Source organism: Porites lutea, chromosome 6 (genome assembly GCF_958299795.1).
Source record: "Porites lutea chromosome 6, jaPorLute2.1, whole genome shotgun sequence".
Lineage (NCBI taxonomy): Eukaryota > Metazoa > Cnidaria > Anthozoa > Scleractinia > Poritidae > Porites > Porites lutea.
The window spans coordinates 30158026-30179830 of NC_133206.1; the positions used below are offsets into that span (position 1 = coordinate 30158026).

A 21805-nucleotide genomic window follows, 5' to 3' on the forward strand; every position below is an offset into this window, starting at 1 on the left:
CGATCATCTCAAATTAACTGCCTTGATTACTGATGCAACGCGACTGGGTCGATTGCAATCACCTGGATAGAACTTGTACTGGGCTATTTTCCATATCATTGACCGGATCATCTCGATCGTCCCAATCGTCCCAAAAATTAAAGGAGATTGAGACCATCCGACGATTGCATGGAAACCAAGCTTAGGTAGAATACCCCCCCATCCCCGCCTTCCGCCCACCCGGGACGTTTCCGCTTTGCCCCATGGTGTCTTACACACACGGGCACTCCCTTTGCACATAAAACAGCCAAAGCAGAAAGGCAAGGAGCTATTTTGATGTTTTGGACGAAGAATTGAACATCAAGCAAATAATGTAAGAGAAGAACGTAAAGAATCTAAAAGTGCGGCCACATTATGCATTTTCGTTTAGTATGCCCTAAGGCTTATGCAAAGTTTCAGAAAAGGATATGGTCAAAGAAAGGCCAGGTTTTCTGCTTTTGAGTGCGTGAGTTTACGGAACTGCAAACAAGTGCAAATATTCAAAGGTCCCGAGAACATATACAAAGTGAAGTCTTCAGTGTCACTGCAACAACTATCAGTAATCAGTAAATCAAAACCACAAGATATGACCTCATTCTTAATCCAAACTAGAACCACTACGTGGAACTCACCGGGGCCCAGTGGAACACGGGATTGCATAGTTTACCTCTCGCACCCCTCCCCCTCCTCTGTGGAGGCTAATACTTAGTCTGAATTAACTCATGCAGAAAAAAAGCAACAAAATGCATGGGAAAGGAGGATGTTGTTATAACGGTCTGTGTTATAGTACTGTTTTTACACTGTGATGTCAATAAGTGTGATCTGTATAAGGTTTTTATTTGTTTTTAAGTTTGAGTGAAAGAGCAAAAATCACTGACAGTTTTGGGTTGAATGGTAATGACAAAGTTTGCAAAGAAGTTTGTTACAGAATTATCACAATTTTGCCTACACGGTCTGCATTACACTTCTCATAGAACAAACATGCATGTTCATGGAGAGCCTGTAGTGTTGAAGAATCCCAGTAAGTGCATGATTTGATGACAGAGAAACAAACTGCATATATGGACATAATAAAATGCTTATTTATTGATGACTGAGTATCATTTGTTAATTCACTGCACATTGAGGCATTTGAGGCATTTGATTGTAAGGCGGTGGTTGATACATAGTGGCATTTATCAATATGACCTATAGTAATTGTAGAGGAAGTATTTCTTTCCTGAACTGGGTAAATAGTAGTAAGTGGTGCAAACTGGCCTTGATTAGATTCTACTATTTGTATAGTAACATTGAATGCATCTGCAACTGCTTGAATGATAAGTGCATCAGCCCATGTACCTTGAATACACATATTATTCAGATATCTTAGCCATGAATTTTCGGTATTGCTTCCAATAAATCTCTCTCGGTTGTCTCTCATAAATTGAACCCCTGCAGTACGTACATGCATTCGATGGTTGCTATTGCCATATAATTGATGTGATACAGATCTAAAGAAACAATCACCTGCACTGTCAACATCTATTGATTGTAAACCAAGTTCACCTAATCTTGACTGCATCAAATTCTCAGAGGAAATCGGAGAGATCAACTGCATTGTTGAGCTGTGATTTTGCATAAAAGGTCTAATTATTACTTCATGATGATCAGTGTTGTATTGAGTAGGTCCTGGCATTCTTCTCAACATCTTTACTTAGTTTGAAATCAAATAATGGGTCATATGACTCACACAATTGCAAGAAAACAATGATAAATATCGACGTGCTTTACATTTTTTCATTATCCTCTGATAATGTCTGCTAAAGAAAGACAACAAATAAGCTTTCTTGGGTATAGCCATTTTATTGAAGTTAATTATCTTTGGATCGCATTTGTTATTACATTTATATCGTGCATGACTGAAAGTTTTCTTACCTTATTAACATAGCGATGGAGCTTTGAAGACCTCGGTACGTCAATCGTTGAAATCATTTTAAAGACAAACACTGAGACAAATTTCTTCAACATGCTAATCTTCTTGTTGAGACCTCTAAGAAATAGCAGTGGAATTCTGCTCGGTTCACGAGCACGTCTACATCGCCTTGTAGCACGTTTTTTTAAGATGATATAAAGTTAGCTTTGATAAGTGTTCGCTTTGATTCTCGATAAATTTCATGATGGAAGGTTCACTCAATGTAGATAGCTTTGATAAGTGATTAACTCTTAAGTGATCGCTCGTAAGTTTGTCTCTCCAAATATTCACTCTTAAACTTTCACTCATAAACTAGTGCATCGTAAAGGTTGGGGAAAAAGCCATAATCTTTCTCTTGACTGTCCTCCATGCCTCGTGCTTTTCAAAATAGCGGATAAGATTTCAGTGAGCCAGCGATATATCTCAGTCAGCGATATATCCCTAACAATGTAACGTTGAAAAAAAGACAGAAACCGTCCGCATTTTAAGACCGGTGCCAGCCTCCGGCTGGGCCCCGGTAATAATCATGAGCTATTAACGGAACAGCTTAAGACTCACACCAGAGACAATAACATTACTCGCATACCAACAACATAATCAAGATAGCCAATATTGTTATTTGTATTGAAGACTGTCTGTAGTGACTTAACAATTTAGGTCGTACAGATTGCATTCGAGTTTGTTACACATCAAGTAACCTAGTTGGCCTTTGCAGACTGGCATTTTCTTTTATTTGAAGACACTATTCAACAACTTTTTCAACGTAGATTTCCCGCTTTCGAAAGGAAAAAAACTATTTGATTTAGGTTCACACTCTAATGAGCAAAAGGTACCGGAAGACATGCTGAGATGCTAAATGACATGTATGAAACAGTCTTCGAAAATCGACCGCAACTGTGATTAGAGGTTTCTTGCGGTCATCGCACCAACAAAACAAGAAAAAACAACACAAAACAGATACACGTACTTCGAAACTTCAGCTCAATGCAACATGGAACGTCACGGTTTAGAACGTCAAACAGCCAAAAAGCGTCTCGCAACACAGGCTAGTATTTGAAATTGTGCAAAAGTTGCTCGGAACGAAGAGACAAACATCAAGTTGGTTTTCTCAAAAGTATGAAACATACACTAATAAGAGAGCTTATGCGTTGCAATTTTACCGCTGAAAGCACGCGGACGCACCACCTTGACCTCAAGAGGACAGAAACATACACCGTATTCATAAATGGCGGCCGCTCGCAACGGCGTGGTTTCGAGACCATCATCAGAACGAGGCTTAGTAGTCGGCGGAGGTAGGTGTGAACCCAGCTTGAAGCTATCAAATCATTGGATTCAAGGAGTTTGTCTTCAAAAAGAGGTAAGAAGTAACCTTAAAGGACACAACGAACGCGTTAGTACTATTGTTTGAAACTTTTTAAAAGGCTCTTTATGACTCCCTTGAACGTAAACTTGAGAGCCACAATGCTTATGTCGTCCCACAGTACAACTGTTGTGTGGCCTAGTACTGTTACGAACAATTTCTAGTGAACATTTACTAAAGCCAAACACTATATACCATAAAACTGGAAGAAAGTTGGTACTATGTAATTTTATCTTCATATCAGACTTAACTAGAACCATTGCCAGCCACATGCAAATCCATAAGTGATCGGCAGCTTACCGGCGATGCATCAAACGGGTTTTCCACTCAAGGAGAAATATCCTGTTTCTATTTTTATGAAGTTCAGTCCATAGTACGTCCTTAAGGAGAATGCTTTTGTGTCGCAAGTGTATTACAGTACACAAATTTCGATGAAACTTTCCATCTAACTCGCAACGTAAATTCGCATTTTGAACTATTAAAATGAACCGGCAATAAAGGTTTACCGCAAGTTTGGTTACTCAAATCTTGACACCACTCAGATAATACTAACTTATTTCACTAGACAATTAACAAAATAGAGACCACAGCACAGGTAACATTCCTGTTGGTAGTGAGACGTATAAACAGATCAATGTTAAGATCAAATATTTAATTTTTAAGCATGGCAAATAAACAATGCGCATTCTTGAGTCCCTTTAGAGGCTCGCGTAAAGTACAATACTTTAATGAAAGAGCCAAGTGCCTACATTTGTAAGGATCTATCTAACACTTGTAGAACGTAAACTCAACCCTATGTTAATAACAAAGTCGTACTTTTTAAGTTTGAAGTTGTCAGTTTAAGTACTTTCGGAAACAAAGTTCCCACGAGTAACGCAACTTATTAAGGCGCGTGTCACCAAAGGGAAATCAAAACATCGTTCTTACTAGTGAAAAATAAATAATTAGAAAGAATTCTTGAGAAAATATCGGCCCCAACAGTCGAAACAATCATCCTGCATATAAAAAGGCAAACAAGCTGACAAGATATGATTGTAATGTCGATATGTTTTGTTTATGGAACGGAAATGAATTTATATGCAAATAAACGCAGCTGTGTAAATATGTCTTCTTATCGAACACCTAATCGGATATTAACGTAAACATGTCTTCTTATCGGACAGCTAATCGGATATAAAATATGATAGCTCATATAAGTTTCGTCTGGAATTTGTAATTAATGTGATAATGTCATTTAAACACTGAAAACAGCCTATTAATTGCCTCTCTCAAACAAAGTAACACCCACTCAAAGTCAACACATTTCAAATTAATAGGTTACTAATTAAAGTCGCCTTTTGGCATTTCAAAAACCAACAATTCAAGCGTTAAACCTACTGTTTTGACGAAAGATTTAATCACTATTATCCTTAGGGTGTTTCCTTTTAAATACAAAAACAAGTAATTGGCCATATCGTGCTAACCATGAACCATGAAGAACACTTCCAAGGCTGTGCTCTAAGAAAAATTGAAGGGAGCCCAGTGCTCTGAACTTGTGAAATCCATTGTGCCCAGCATATGATTTCTATGAAAAAGCAAAGATTTTCCAGTCGCCCGAGAACAAAAGTTAGGGGCCACGGGCCACCGGGCTCTGCTAGAGCACAGCCTTGACTACGCAAAACAGAACACTACTGTTTGTAATAGAGAACACTACTAGGGTATCTAAAAGATAGTAATGCTGCGGCACATTCTGTTGATACTGGCATTAGTTAGGTAGTGAGACTTAAAAGAATCGAAAATGACATTGAATGTTCTATTTACATGTTGGAAAGTACTAGAATAATTACTATCAGTCTATAGAAAGAACTCGTGGGAACATTGTTTAGAAAATGATCAAGTGGTTATCAACTCTGGTTTTCCCACAGTAAATTGTAGGAAATAATAGAAATTCAGATTGTTTATCCACATATTTAATATGCGGTGCACGATATTTTCTCTGGAAACACAATACTTTTCTTGTTGTTTGTTGCACTTTATTAAGTAACAGTTATTTAGCTATATATTTACAGAAAACAACAAAAAAAAAACGGAAAAAAAAAAGAAAGGATGAATAAATAATTCGGAAGGGCTCGAACCCTGCACCTCCGGCTCCACGCGACTACACCTAACCACTACACCACAGAGGCTGACTCCGTAATCGTTAGGAAAAGTCTTTCATCTTATTCCTTTTCCATGAAACTTCCGCCGGCAAGATGATCGCCAGCCGCATTAACCGAGCTATTAACAGTGAAAAAACAATGTAAACGCATATTCCATGGCAATTAATGAATGAAAGAACAGAATTATGCTTTTCAAAACGCCGATACACGTTCTCGTCTGCAAAGTAGGACACAAAACATATGTTTTGTTATCTCGATTTCCGCTGTTATTTTGAAGCGAATTGTCAAAATCACATCCATTTTCGGCTCATACAGTTTCTTAAGAATAGCATTGCAAGACATTTTCTCACTTTCACATCACCTTCTAGCAAGCTGGAATTTGTATATCCCCCGTGTTGCGGAGTCGAAGAGCAAATGCTCATCTTCTCGTCAGGTTTAACACCTGGACGGGTCAAAGGCTCTTGAATTGAAATTAACCATCGTACTCATCTGAAAGACTCCTGGGTGTCTCAAAATTTGGTAAGACCTCTAACCGTGCTGTAGAAAATTTGCCACAAAGAAAACTCTAAGTCTGAGCATTGAACGATGCACTCTCTCACCCACCGAACTTCCCCGTGTTTTTATTTGAGTTGTTCGTGGCGCAATGCACTCTGGTTAAATGCAATGCACTGTGGTAAAAAGTGTGGTTAAATGCAATGCATTGTGGTAAAAAGTGATGAATTCGAGAATTCGTCGCCCCTTATATATTTCCTTTAAATCCTGATTATGTTGCTGCTCGCTCCCTTCGGTCGCTCCGCAGCAATAATGGGTCTTGCACACTAAGCGGAATAGCGTATGAAAGAAACAATGCCTTTTTTCCTTTTCAGTGCGTATGGCGGAACCAAAGCAGGTAGGACCTTCAATTTTGGTGTTTCAGTTCTGTGTTTAATATTGCGTTACTTCTTTTCCGCTGGGTTCATAATAACGAGAGAAAACTGATGTTCTCGAGGCATTTTTTGCCAACTATATCTGAGGTTGCCTTGCAGAGTGTCACCTTGTGTCTATAATTAAAAGTTTCATGAGACATGTTACTGGCTACAAAAATCTAGCACCTATTTCTTAACCAGTTAGGAATGAAGGCAACATTAAACGCTTGACGTTCGCACAATGGTTTTCTGGCGCTTTCCGTCGGTTACAAGTATTTGCTTCCCTTTGCCGTTGACTTTAAATCAAGCAACAACAGGCTATGACTACTAGCTAGAAAACCTTCTTGTACAAAAGACAAACACTAAGGTCTAGTTTTGATTAATAATATTAAATCAGTGTAGACAAATATATTTATCGTCCTGAACAAGATATACATAACAAAGTTTCGGCTAAATTTTAGCAAATATCTTCCTTTATCGCACATTCCAAGACAATCGTAATAATAATGTAGAATTTGTATTTTAACTTTTGAGGAAGGCGACGGTGAAAGCCCCTCTGAAGAAGACGACAATAATCAGAGGTAAGAAAGAAAAGGAAAGGGGAAAAAATCACCGATAAATTCACTACTATCGTGGATTTTTTCCTTAAGTATTAAAGAAAGTTTAATATATCTTTCGCTAAAAGTAACTCAGGACACTCAAAAGCTTTCCAGACCTCGACTGCTAACAATATCTTAGTTCCTTGTTTCAGAAGATGTAGTTAGGGCATTTCATTCGAAGAAAAACAACCTCTTATTTATCTGTGAAGTTTACCTGCAGCATACAGTTAAAGAGGGTGCACAATGCTCACATATGCTCCCTTCCCATAAGAAGTATACTGGCAGTGAACAGTTCCTAGGACTTTGTTCAAGGTAGCTTTCTTTCTAATCTGACGCTCACTTGAAAACAAAATTGCAGGATTTTGTTTGTGTGAAGATTACTTAGGTGCCACCCCAGGTAGCCTAGAGCTAATTAACAAATATTTAAGCACCGTAGAAGCGACACGTGAATTTAGTATTTCTTTCAACATAATGAACAGTGTAAACTTTTGTTACCTGTATTTTGTTGCCATTAAGGGGTACCAATCAACATGCGGATGGCCAACAAGGTGCTGAACAGGAGCCAGGAGGTGAAGAGTATGGATACTCCCTTGAAAGCGACTCAGGCTCTCACCAGGTAAGCTGTTCCATCCACTTTGCACATAAATCCTGGTGCAATCTCAGTAGCGTCTGCAAAAAGCCAAAAATAAAAAAAAAGTGAACCGAGTAACCTTCTGACTTACTCTCTTGGGAGGCTATGCATCTTCGTATACAAGGGGGGCAGAGATTGGTGGAGGTTGGGGAGGGGGTAAAGTAAAAGCAAAACTAACATCTATCATTACTCCGCAGAGCCAAACAGCAGGAAGGGACGACGAGGAAGAACAGGAGGAGGTTCCAGTAGCCACACAAAGTACGGACCACCAATGTGGTCGACGTGGACCAATCTGGTAAGGCAAAAATCACTTTGACATAGAAAAAGAGAACCTGCTGACTACCTATCACTGTGAAGAATCATTCAATAACAGGCGATTTGCACCTATCCTCTTATATCAAGTGCGAGTATTGAAATGCACTTTAGGTGAGGAAAAAATGATATGTTGATCCTTGTTGCCATATAACATATTTCCTTTACATGTCTTTCTTTAGTGGTATAGCTTCTCAGCTACCCTTTCTCCTTACTACAACTGCAAATCAGGTAGGTGTACAACAGCAGCAATAAATAACTGCAGACAGTATAGCACCTATGTTAATACTAAAATACCTTCCTTTGTGACAGCAAATAAGTTTGCAGAAAGTAAGAAAAATGAACTGCTTTTTTACTCGAGAAAAGCAGCAAAAAGTAAATCAATAAAGTCGATTACAGTAAAATCCCACCCATAGGAACCTGTAGGCTGCAACTATCAGCATTTAACCCTTTCTATATAAGAACCTGTTAAACTTAAAGGGAAATCAGGTTTCTTGTCCATAAGGTACAGATTTACACCAGCATCAACTGACATCAGAAGCAACCCCCTCTTAGACTTCAGATAATTAACTCAACTTAACGGTCACTTCTGAAGATGAATACACACACTACTCCCAATTTTGCATGAATGTTGTAAGAAAGGAAAGAAAGACTTGAGTAGCATTTTGTGTAGTTTCATTTATTAACCAGATATACATGATCTCACATATTCTCTACCTTTTTAGGCGGGCCAAGGGGCTTTAAGTAGCGAAGAAAACAGACAGCTGCGCCGGTAAGAAAGACGACATGTTTCAGCCATTCCTGAATATTTACCTTATATCATGTCTTATACACCCAGTTTGAAAAACTACACATCCCATCTAACAAAATATTATAAAAACACGACTTTTTCATCTTTTTATGTAAACCTCGACTTCCATTTTTTCCTGTTAACATCTGATGCATGTCTCGCAGCTAAGGAGCCGACTTCAAATAACAATTAAAGGCACAGTATGATAAAAATTGCCATGGCTTACAATAGCTTATTTCACACTAATTAAGCCTACGCATGTAGATATGCATTCCTAAACTAACTGATGTATTTTTTTGTATTAGGGTTCAAAGAAATGATGAAGACCAACGTGAACTGCTACAAAATCAACAAAACGCACATGAGAATCGAAATGTACGTAAAAATATATACACAGTCATCACTTGGATAGTCTCCACGGCTGTGTCTGGGTCGTCACGTAACACGTCGCGTGATGACACAAATAATAACGGTCACGGAGGAGACAAGTAGAGATACGGCTCAATACTTATATTTATGCCCACAAGCTAAAAAATATAGTCATCTTGCAAGGCATAATAAACATAGGGGAAAAACTCTAAGATAGACAAGCCTAGAGAGCAGCGCACAGATACTCAAATGCTCCCTCATAACAGACCATAAACCTTCAGTTCTCAACATTTGGTTGTTTCACTTGATCTGGTACTTAAAAAAAGTAAACAAGAGGATAACTGAGATCTGATGGGTTCTTGATTGTTTTCTTGATTGGTTCTTGATTGTTTTTTTTTTTAATCACCGCGAATTTAACAATGTCATTTTTTATTTCTATTAGCTTTTTCAAATGCCCGGGTGGACTGAAACTGGAAGAAGAGTGCAGCAGTGCACTGAACAACACCCTCCTGGGTATGGCATAGAACAACAAATACGTTATACAGGTTCTCCCATCAAAATACAAGACCTTATTACTAACAGAACTCCCATGGACTCTAAGATTATCGCTTTTGTACAGCCTTAAACCCTAATAAGGCTTTGGCAACACCCGAGGGATCTCTGCCAGTTTTTTTCGCATTATTCAAGTGCCTGTAACGTAAAAATTTTGATTACGCTAACTGAAACAACACATTACTACAAGAAGAAAATGAGATTTTTAGAATTTTTTGAAGTTTAAATTTCTTTGACACACCCTTTCCGCTAATCACGAAATTGATAGGCTCATATCTGACGTCATCAAACATAGATTCAGTAACTAAAAAACGGGATTTTATGCAACTGTTTTGTTTGTATATTTTCGTATGTGCTTCTGAAAGGCATGACAACAGAACGCTTTCTCCTTTTTTCTCTTTACTGCATTCTCATTTTCAAAAGTATAGTAGTACTTTGCTTTGGCCTCGAATAGCCCGGCCTTACAATGAGTAAGACAAAAAGTAAAAGAGAGAACTGAAAAGTAAAACAACATTTTCTTTGCTCTTCTCTTTTAGGGGTGTTTTCTGTGATTTAGGAACTGGAGACCCACAGGTAGGTAGTTTGAATTCTATTGCAACTTTTGAATGTAAAACATTGACAATATTCGCATTGAAATGTACTAGCCATGGAGGGGGGGCGGGGGGTATGTACGGTGGGCATTAATTTTGAAAAATTAGCATAACGTGAAAACAGTAAATGTTGTGACGCGGATTTTTGGCTGGTTTGCAGGCTAGGTTTGTCTTGAAATTTCAAGGCGATGCAGTGAATCAATCTTAATGAAACTATCAGATATTATAATTATATACATGGTGAAGATTTTGTTAAAAAGAATTCTGTTGAGCCGTCCTAGAGATATACAGAAAAGCGCTAAAAGTCAAAATTTAGGATAAAGTTGCGCTTACACAGGTGGTGACAAAACAGGTTAGTTTTTAGGATCGCAAGGAAGAAAATACACCAAAATTTTCTAGCACCGAAATATGATATTAAGCAGCATTCTGACGCTACTTAAGATTAATTTGAGTTTTTTGAACTTTTTTATTAAACAATTTATCACGGCTATTGAAAATATAATGTTTGAAATACATTTACGTTTTATTTGAATTCAAATATACTGAATTTTTTACTTCTCACGGGGGTTATTTTCTAAACACCACACCTTAAGTTCCTGTTGACGACTTTTTAGTATCAAGTCTAGATCGCGCAAAATTCGGCTTTTATTGATTTCGAAGATTTTTGTTTGTTGTTATCATAGTGATATCGATTTTACTAAAAACTGCATTTTGGCAAACTTCAATTCCTAGTCAATCACTGATGAAAATTTTGAAGCGATCGGACAAGGATAAAATCACTTTAAAGGCGATTGAAAAACATCGGTATGGCGTCCGAAAAACTGTATCGAAACACCTGTTTTCCGGAGGAGGCTAAATATATATTATCATACAAATCTTTAATTTCTTACTTTAGTTCGTCACATGTCAAGATCGCCGTTTGTCCCGGAGACGATGAACTTAACTCACTAAGTTTGGTTCGTCTCATGAAAAGTTCTACGTTTGGCCTAGGCGTAAATCTACTCGAAGTTAGGGTTGAAAATCAATTTCTGTATAAAGAAACAAAAAATTCCTTTTCTGGATTCAGGCAGGAATCAAGTTTAGGATTTTTCCAAAGAAACGCACCTATCGTTAGGATTGGTCCAGGATAAAGATGCTTTTTTATAGTTTACCTTAAGTTAACGGCATTCTGTAAATTAAATTCACTTTCTTACAAGCCGCTTTTATTTTATATTCACAGGAACATGAATGTGTCTGCGATACATGCCATCGTACATAAAAAAAAGACTCATTAAGTTTAGAGTTTTCTTGTTACTTTGTAAAGTTAAAAGTTTAAATGTCATAGATACTAAAAAAAGAAAAAAAATGGCAATGGAGACCATTACATGGCTCTTTATCAGGTTCATTTTTTTTATTTATTTTTCTATTTAATTTTATTTATTTGTTGAAATTTATTTCTTCAAGCGAAATTGCCGCTGAAAGAAGTATCGTGAAAAATAAAGTACGCTAATAGTTTCGCATTTTTCAGCTCTCCATTGAGCTGGTATTTTCGCTGCTAAATCAAAGGAATTTGAAGCTTTTTCTCACTCGTTGAATTGGTAAAACTATGATCCAAAACTTACGTTTTGTATTGACCAAAGTGGCTCTGTCAGGTTCATTGTTGAAAACGTATAAAAAGAATAAAATGTTATCGTGTATTAAATCATTAAAGCCGCAGTCAAGTTATTGTAATTTCTTGTCTATCTGATGATTTATTGATTGATTGGTAATACTGAATAAACTTGTTGAATAACGATTGATTTACCACGCTTAAATAAGCAAGAAGTTGGTTGAAGTCCCCCACTCCATGAACAATCGCGAAAAGCTTGAAACGTATTTCCCCATCCTCAAAGGAAGCTTGGCGGACAGAGTATAGGGAAGAGGGGCGCGGTGGCACCCAGCAAAGTTTTATACGGGGAGGCTCCGCCCCGAGGCCCAACCCATTACCCTTTTACACAACATTTTCGATAGAAAAGGCAGCCCTTTCACATACCTATAAAAGAACACGGCATCCCTTTTAACTGCTGTAACTGGCCTGTCTTTTTAATATGAGTAAATCAGTAAAACAGGACGTTTTCTTGTCATTTCGACAGTCATAAGATGCTCATTTTCGAAATACATTAATTAAAAGCATTTTTAAAAACCTAAACGACAAATTTCCCTAACCTTTCATATACTTCAACTCGTGAGATCCCTACCCTTGCTTTTTAAGAGTGTGTGCCCACGATTTTGACCGTGTTTAGCCCCCCGGGGGGCGGGGGGTATTCCTTATAACGTCTTTTACGGAGAGGCTTTGCAGCGCGAAAGGAGTTCCTGTTTCAGGGTTCAGATTTCACTGCTTCTGATTGGTGAGAAAGTAACAGTCAACTCCCGTTATTGCGGACACCCTGATAACACGAACAGCAGCCAGATCCCAGGCAAAAATTAATTACAGACGTTTGGGTGAAATAGACTCCCGCTTTTACGGGCTTTCGCTATTGAGTTTTTCTTTGAACAGCCGAAAACATATAAGTTTTAATCTTGAGAAGCCCAAGTCATCAAGTACTGTTGAGGGTTGATCGGTGACACACTCAGATGTACTAAAAATCTACTAAGTACTTGACTGGCCTTTGTTATTAGCGTGCCGAGATTATCTAAGTCCACTTACTAAATCTCAATGACAAAGTGACTATCATGTGACAAACGAGCACTATCGTAGGCTTTGAATGGGCTATCGCCACCTTAATTATTATCTGATTTCCGACACTCCAAGGAAATACATAACTACAACACTCGCCCACGCGTCTACGAACTCGTCTAAGCGTATCCGTTTTTATTTGAAAGCGAACATTTCTGTCCATTTCAAAAAAAAATATATCGTCCACACAAGGCGTTTTCAAAACGGTTTCTTCCGTCCAGGCGTATCCATGAACATGTTTTAACGCGACTCGCCTTGAATCGTTCTAAATTTTCCCTTCACTACTAGGAAATCACTGTTTGATGACAAAGTTGTCCCACCAAAGCACTTTACGTCCTGATCTAACCCAGAATCTCAGAGGTCTTGGTTGCTACTCTGTTTAGTTAATTTGAAGTCGTCTTTTGACAGCCTGAACAATTATCCTAAAAGAAACTGAGTAACTTAACCCTTTAAGCCCCAATATCCACATACAAATTCTCCAAACTGATCTCGATACATTTCCTTCAAAAATTTGTTGAGAGAATTTGATACTGACAGATCAAAGATTTTTTCCCTTTGTGATCATTTTATTAATTCTCATAGACTTTGCTCTTGACAATCTATGGATTTTGTTAGGAGAAAATTGATGTTGGTCACTATTGGGACTTAAAGGGTTAAGTCAAGACAACCTGACCGATTCGCTTTCAAATTCGTGTGGCCGGAAGGCCAATCAAAAGAAACAGATACGAGTGGACGGGACCTAAGTCTTCCTTTTCCGGAACAACTTAAGATCCAGGCAGCTTTTTGATTAGATGGGGCCGGCCGGCAACTGTGTTACATCTTGCTACATGAACCTCAACGCGTAAGCTCAAACGTCACCCTATTTAAATGTAATATTGAAAAAATGCTGAATTCAAACATTTCTGCTGTCACGAAACTCTTCGCAACTTGAAACCCCTAATTTCATCCGTCCTTGCTAGCATGAAGCTCTGGTGTTTCAGGACTAGGGTCCACTGTTTCGGTGGTTTATTGTTTTCTCACACGATCCAGTTCAACGCTGTTCCAAAAGATGCCATTTCTCAAATAATTAGAACCGAGTGTAAGACTATGAGTGAAAGTGTGTAAGTGTTGTTCCATGCGTATAAATGTTTTGTTTCGTTTCAGTTTAACTCACTCAATAGATTCTGAATGCCAGGGTCGCCAATGCATGCTTATTTTAACACTGTAATAGCATGGGAATTAAACGAGAAAACCTAGAAGTTCCCGATAATAAGACATCTATTTATCCGTTTGTTGCAAAATTTGCAGTCTAAGGCCTGTGAGGTTCCAGAAGGTATTGAAAAATCAGCGTACAAATGAACAATTTATTGTTTTGAAGTCACGCTTGAGTATCATATGCCCATAGATATCGGGAATATATCGCTGATGTCACCTACTGATATTAATGTGCCAATCACAGGATCGTTGGCTCTGAATCAAAAGGTTTCTTTGTTTTAGTGTTTGGCGTATTTGAATAACAAAAAGTTTGTTTGTAAACAAATACCTTCCCTGTTCTATTCTTAGAAATATTGCCACCATTTCCGAGGCCAATGTAAAAACTGCCAATGCCCACACAGACATTGAGAACACTGTGATTCAAAAAACACGGGCAACGATTCGAAGTTTAACAAATGAGCAATCAACTACAATACAACTCTGATAAGGAACCAAAACAACTTCACTGAGTTACTGAAGGGTTCGCGTGACTGTCAACTTGTCAAATAAATTCACCTCTGTCAAGAGCCCATTATGACTCTTGCCTATGTATAATCATCATCAGAAAACGAACTTCAGGTTTTGACACTACACTAATTGGGTGCAAGATGGTATATATATTGTTTAATCACAATCTTAAAATTACGCTGTGCGAAGCAATGTTTAAAAAAAGAGTTTTTTATTCCTTATTTTAGTAATGTTCTCATCTAAGAGACATTAGAGGGACAAATCCCTTATTTTATAAGACCCATTATTCTAATGAAAACGGTAAAAATCCCTTTAGAGCGAGACATAATTTTGTGGCTACGTAAGTAATTTCTATCTCTGCGAAGCAACAGAAAAAAACCGGGCAACGTGATATAAAATGACAAATAGTCGGAGTCAGGTTAGAAAATTTCTTTTTTATAGTGTCTAAATGGCACATTGATATTGGCGCTAGACACACAAGAAGATAAACTAAGTTACCTGCATATGAAATTATGACAAAATTGCCCAAAATTATCAAGCTAGAACTAAGGTTCATATTAATATGAAATTTAAGGCGCTTCAGCGACGAGAACGAGGAGAAATAAAAACACAGGACTATATGCATTGTATGCAGCCTTGTTACGCTGAGTAAGCCTGTGTAATCAAGATACTTAAACCCCTACTTCAGTGCTACGGACATGTTAAGGCACATTCCATTTACAAACAATACAGGGAAATAACCTCTGAAATGCACTAATGATCACATAAGCAAATATATCTTGAAGTTTACACATTCATTCGATCAATCTGAGCAGACTGCTAAGTGAATTGTACGAGAACAGGTGTGGACTGAATGTGCCAAAGACTTGCTAGATGTAAAGGTGAAAAAACTGTCTAGGCAACAATTGAAAGCTGGCAAAGAGATGACTGCTTGGAAAGAAGTCTGTGGTCAGAGATTACATTATGCGACGATTGAAAATATTTCCTCGGTAAGAAATAAATACATTACTGAAATGAAATGCTTTAAACACAGGGTTCAACTCTCCCTTGGCTAGAAAAACTTTCCCTGACCGAAGAGAAATTTTTTAAATCTTAATTGACATATAGGATTGAAATCTCATCGCTGAGAAGTCGTCCAGATTCATGTGTTATCGCTTAGATAATTTGTGTACTTTAAGGAGGCGGTTTTTGTATCTTTGATTCTGTGGCTAGAATCCTTTTTTAAATTTCAGTGGTGTGAGCATTTTTAAGTGAAAGCTTCCGAACACTACTTTACACTGATTCTATTTGACAGGTAACAATCTATCGCATTTATTTTAGGTTTGCGCAACTGGTCTACATAATATTACAATGTTCACGTTTCCTTAGCCTGTGTATCATGTAGAGGTCCTCGAGAAGCATATTAGGGCATACAAGCCCCTAAAAGTGATCCTAACGGGCCACAAGCCCGTAACTAAGCGAGTACAACGGTATGCTGGAGTTCCTTATTACAATGACTTGTACTGGAAGAACGCCAGACGCCAAGGTAGTGATGGTCTCACTGCACAAGAGCTGCGGTGAGTATTAGCTTAAATGTGTTAAAATTCTCTCACTCCTTAAGACAAGCCCTGAGTCTTGCACAATTAGTTAACAGGACATTCTTCTACGTACATAGGCTCTCTAGTAGGGGATAGGACGAAGAGAAGGTCGAGAAAGCCTGAGCAGACGGGGGACTGGGGAATAACCACGCTTCCTCGTGAGCCTGGACTACGAGTAGTCCCTCATTTTCCACAGGGATAGTTGAGTGAGCAAAATTCGCGAGCGCGCGTGAAAATTGCCGCGCGTGAGGAGAAGCGAGACGCGCCTGTCACCTGTCTGCGTGTCATTTTCCTCGCGGGTGCCGATTTTCACGCGCGCTCGCGTATTTCGCACGCTCTACTACCCTTAAGGAAAATGAGCGACTACTCGTAGTCTACAGTGAGCCTGTTAACAGTACAGGCTAACGGTATTCAATTTTCTATAGTCTACAGCGAAAATACACCATGCAAACTTTAGAAAGGAGGGTCGGTCACGAATCGAACTCTCAGTGAGAAAATCCGTGAACAGAAAGAAAATTTGTACTCAATTTGTACTTAATTATTCCCAGGGTCCTCTCCTACCTGTCCCTGGGGGTAGGAGAGAGAGCCTGGGAACGAGGTTGCATCAAAGAAAGAGAAAGAGAAAACCGGAAACAGCCCCGTTGTAAAAAAAATTGGCCGTTAGCAAGCCATCAAAATGTCAAGCCTGAGAAGGGTCTCTAACGGGGGGTCAGATAACAGGAAGGTCAAACTTTTATTAGTTACGCGTACTCTTAACTGAAACTGTGGTGAAATTAAACCGGTGAGATTCGATAAGCCGACCACTTCAATGAAGGGCGGATGTAATGTAATGTCGTGGATTAGAAAGACAACAACACGCGTCCTCTTTACATTATATATAAACATTAACAGTAAGCTCGGACGTCAGCATACTAGGGGGCCACTGGCAGCCACTATCAGTCCATTGAAGGATGGTTGTAGGATGGTTCGAAGGGTTTGGTAGAACTCTCTATTAAACAGAAACCGCTTAAGACTAAAAAAAATTGCGGAGAATCGAACAGCACACTCCTTGTAGAATTCGTTTTTGATGAAACATAACTTTGCATGAAAAAGCAAAGTGATCATGATCAGCATGAACTCAAATCCTACATTCAGAGAATTTTCAGAATAAACTTTAATTCCGCTCGATAACTGTTGATCCTCTTTCCGTCTCTTCTTCTCCTTTTCCTTCGCGTTCACGTTGAAAAAAGTAGCCTGAACTGTAGCAATTAAAACCCCATGATTTGCCCCTCAGAATGCTGGAAACGGCAACCCCTCGCATGTCTTAATCAATAATGTCTGGGGTGGCACAGTAGAGGATGTTAGCATCGACAACGAGTACGAGTTCTAGAACGAGATCAGCGATTTTGCGTACTGCGCATCCGTTCTGCGCATCTCCACGTTTTCAGTTTCACTACGACGAGTTCTCACCAAAAACTCGAAGTGGGTAGAACGACTGGGAAGAGCTGGTTTTCAAAGGTAAATTCCGATCGTTTAATGCAGTTTCTTTTCGTTTCTAGCCTCTCTATATCATCTTGAACATTCCTTATATTATGTTTTATGTAAAATACTGCTTTTGAAGTCGAGGAAAAGCAACCGATCGCGATATTTCCTACACAGTTCAAACTCGAACTCGGTGTCATCGCTAACACAGAAAGCTGAGAAAACGACTTCGAGTACGAGTACGGCTTGAAGTCGTTCTCGTTCTCGTACTCGTTGTTGATGCTAACATCCTCTAGTGTGACCCAATATGACAACTATAGTGCAGGACGCCATCAGTAAAAGATGAGTGAGGTGAAGAGAGGTGATCGCAACTTAAGCAAATACAAATAAAAAAATGCGCTTGTTTTTCATTTCTGTGAAACTGGTAGCCCAAGAAGGGGAGTCGCTGACGAAAAGTGGTCGCAGGTGGAGGTTCACCGTAATAATAAAAACCTGTACAACACTTGAAACTAAGAGAAAAGGAACAAAGTCTCACTGGCTTTTTTATGGGCTTAGCTTTCTCTGCCTTAGTTCTATTTGTAGAAACGAATAAAAGGTGAAAACTGAACGTCATTGTGCTTCAAAATCATCCAGTATTTACATAAACAGTACATGTCAGTCAAAACAACATCGTCATACGTCAACGTACGTTTATGCAGTCGTGAGTGAACCACGTGTGGGAGCAGTAAGCAAAGGCAGCTTCCAGTGCGTGCTTTCTTAAAAAAAAATTCATTAACTCTGCAGGTGGAGTTAGCGCAGAAAAAAGGTAGGTGTTCAATCTTTCAGGCTGAACGTTTAGGTGACAAACGGAATGGTCAACGATATAAGAAAAAACGAATTATCTTCACGATAACATGTCAAAATCAGGTACCTTTACACACGATCCATGCGGCACGCATCAAAACTCAAAAACCTTCTATTGTACCCGGAAGGTAACAAAATAGTGACCAGGAGTAGAGCATACTGGCCCTACGAGGATATGAAACTTAGCGACATAAGCTTAAGTTATTTAGGTACGCGCAACCTTCGAAAACAATGAAAGTTTGCTCGTTCTTCATAGTTTAACTGTATGCTTTCTTCAATTTTACAGGCAAGATGGCAGCTCAGATAAACGGGAATAACAACTTCCACGTAAGTAGTCAACAAAGGGTCTACCCATAAGGATGAAAATAAACAATGTTGCCACGGATTGAAAGGAAAAAGTTGCTGTATCTGTTTTGCTGTACCAAAACGTTTGTACCACAAGAAATTCAACTCTCCTGTTGTTTCGTAGAAGACCGTGAGAACAATTAGATTTTGAGATTAAGTTATCGCGAGCACTTGACAGAAAATTATGGATAGTTCGTAATCTTTTGTGACGCACGCTGTTCCCAAAGAGTTGGTTAACAATCTTATTTCAAAGTAAATGTGAAACCTAGGTCCACTTTTAAGACCTCTACTTTTATTTGGTCCTCAATCGCCTAGCCATTCTCCACGCACGCCCGCTTCGCGTTTGCCTTTGCCGGCATGAAAAACACGAAAAATAACGCCTGTCCTACAGGCTGGCAAAATTCTAAAGCAAGAACTAATCAAAGTAAAACTACTAAACAAAATTCTCCTGTAGCAATGTTCATCGTGCACAACAAGTTTGGCTCTTACTTTTGAGTGTCTGTGGTATTAAGTCTATTGAGCTGTGCAAGTAAAAGTGTCATTCACTCATTCAAGTTAGTTCTGCTTTTCAGTTTTGACAAAAAATCACAGCGTCGGACAGCGAAGTACTGTTTGTTAAGCTCTGCAAGCAGTAAGCCAAGAAAATATTAGTCATTGCACGAAAGCCCCTTAGCAGTGCTAGCTGTGCACGTTGTGGTAGTTGTACTATACAAGGAGCTTAAACGTTTCTTAGCCCCGAGTATTTTGTGGTTATTTCTATAGAACTTGTGGCTACCAAGAATTCCTAAGGGCTAACCATTCGTATAAAAGCTGTTTACATGTGATGCTGTACAAGTTGAAATACTATCACTTGAATCAAATTACTTAAGTTAAGTTTTCAAAGTAACTCTCCATTCTATGCTTATTGAGATCTGTTTCTGCGTACAATATCCTTAAGCGAGATTACTTGCAGCATAATGAAAGTTACAGGAAAGTATATGTACTTTCCAGTGCTCCACGGCACCATTAAACCGCTTTTAGGCTTTTGTTGGGTTGTTCGTGTACACGTACATTAAAATGTTTGTTTCATGCCTTTACCTTAAGGAGTCATAATCTGAATAATCTAGCTCTACTGGAGTAACCTTAGAAACGGAAATGAGAAGTAGTCTCCTTTTACACAAATTTTGTCTGTTAATAGTGCTCAGTGCTAAAATGGTTCTCTCTCTTCTTTAATTTTAGGAACAACCAAACACTGGGTAAGTTTATGGCTATTACTGAGTATTAACTTTGCTACTAATTATTTATTCTAGACCAAAAGGTCATTATGATCGCGCGTTTGTTCACAGTTGAATTACATAATTTTCTACCCTCGAGTTCTCAGATTGCAGCCTTTTAGTTTCATGTAAATAATGTATGTACTTCCAATTAGAATCTCAAAATTAATCTAACAGCTAAGTTACAACAAGCGCAATATAATGTAGTAAAGAATTGGATATTAAACATAAGTATAAAATTTGGTTCTTTTATCAACAAATTAAGCGTTTGTTTTGATGAGAAATTAAAAAGCGAAACTCACGAATGTGTGTAATCACTAACTTTGCAAAGGGTAATTGATATGCATCGTATTCATACCAGACCTGATCACACACAGTGTTTTATTTAAACGTATTAGCTGATTCAATGTCGGGCACTGAAGCATGTTAATACGATTTTTCTTAGGCCCTTAAAATTACTATTGGTCAATAAAGAATTAGTGCATTCCTCATAATAGTTTCCAATATTTAGCTATATACATGTTATCTTAAGTGAATGCAAAGATACTGTGCATGTACAACTACACGGTACACCTGTGCAAATTTATTTTGATAAACATAAAGTATTAAAATTCAGTTGCTGAAAATAACATTATCTTATAACTAATTCAAATTAATTTGAATGCATCAAGTTTCCTTTTTAAAACTGGACATATTATGTTTGACACTTGCAAAGTCAATAACCAAATAACCAAACGGTGTATAACTAATAAAAATTGTAACAGTCTAGAAGTCTAGAGAGTGTGAAGAAAATTACCTCCAAGCTCAGAAAACTTACCTAACAAGCAGTTTCTGGCACTATAATGACAGGACACACATCAGGGCTGTAACTGAGGGCCAGGGGGCTGTAGATTTTCCCCAGCTACTAAAAGGATGAACTGCGGCTACTTCCATAGGAAACAAAGGGAAAATAGAACCAGAAGAACCTTCTACCTGCTCAATTCCCTGCCTACTAATATTATGGGTGGTTTAACCTTGTCGGGGACTTCATATCCTATTGTTTTTCCAACTTGTATATGTTATGTATACTTAATATTAGCAATCTGGTTGTCCAAATGTTACATGACAGACATGGTGCAGTTTTGAACTTTGAGCAATATGGAAGTAAAAAAAAAGTGTCAATATAACTTGCCTGTACATTAGATCATATATTTAAAAGCTATTTTGCCCTTTATAAATAATAAATTATTATTATTATTATTATTATTATTATTATTATTATTATCATCATCATCATCATTATCATTATTACTTACCAACTTGCACTGTTCATTTTTGCCTTCCAGATTTCAGCATTTGATGCAACATCAGATCACATCCCTGGAGGTAATAAATTACAGTGTTTTCATGCTTTTTTTAACAAATAACACAGGTTTACTCATTCATATAAGCAAAAAATCGATTTAGGCATTAAATTTTCTTTGGACTTTGGTAAACCCTCAACAATGATTACAATAAAATGCCAGGAGACTGGGAAAATGTGTTCATTGTAACAAGGGTCTGGGCTGTCGCGAAGATTTCAAGTGGCTGGGGAAATATATTAAGTAGGTGGGGAATCAAACAGCTAGGGATTTCTTTTGGTTCCAATTCTCTTTTATTTTCTTATGAAAGTAGCTGGGGGGTTCACCTTCATATTACCTGGAGAAATCCCTGGCCCCTTCCCTTAACGACAGCCA

At 38.2% G+C, this 21805-nt stretch overlaps 2 long non-coding RNA genes across 2 annotated transcripts; both read left to right on the forward strand.

The window, feature by feature from the left end:
* Window positions 1–7526: 7526 nt before the first annotated feature.
* On the forward strand, window positions 7527–8226 carry LOC140940241 (uncharacterized). Its single transcript, XR_012166323.1, has 3 exons — window positions 7527–7587; window positions 7800–7897; window positions 8097–8226. It is a non-coding gene; the product is annotated as an uncharacterized lncRNA (long non-coding RNA).
* A 7161-nt stretch (window positions 8227–15387) lies between these two features.
* LOC140940236 (uncharacterized) lies at window positions 15388–20066 on the forward strand. Its single transcript, XR_012166318.1, has 3 exons — window positions 15388–15600; window positions 15932–16167; window positions 18779–20066. It is a non-coding gene; the product is annotated as an uncharacterized lncRNA (long non-coding RNA).
* Window positions 20067–21805: the final 1739 nt, after the last annotated feature.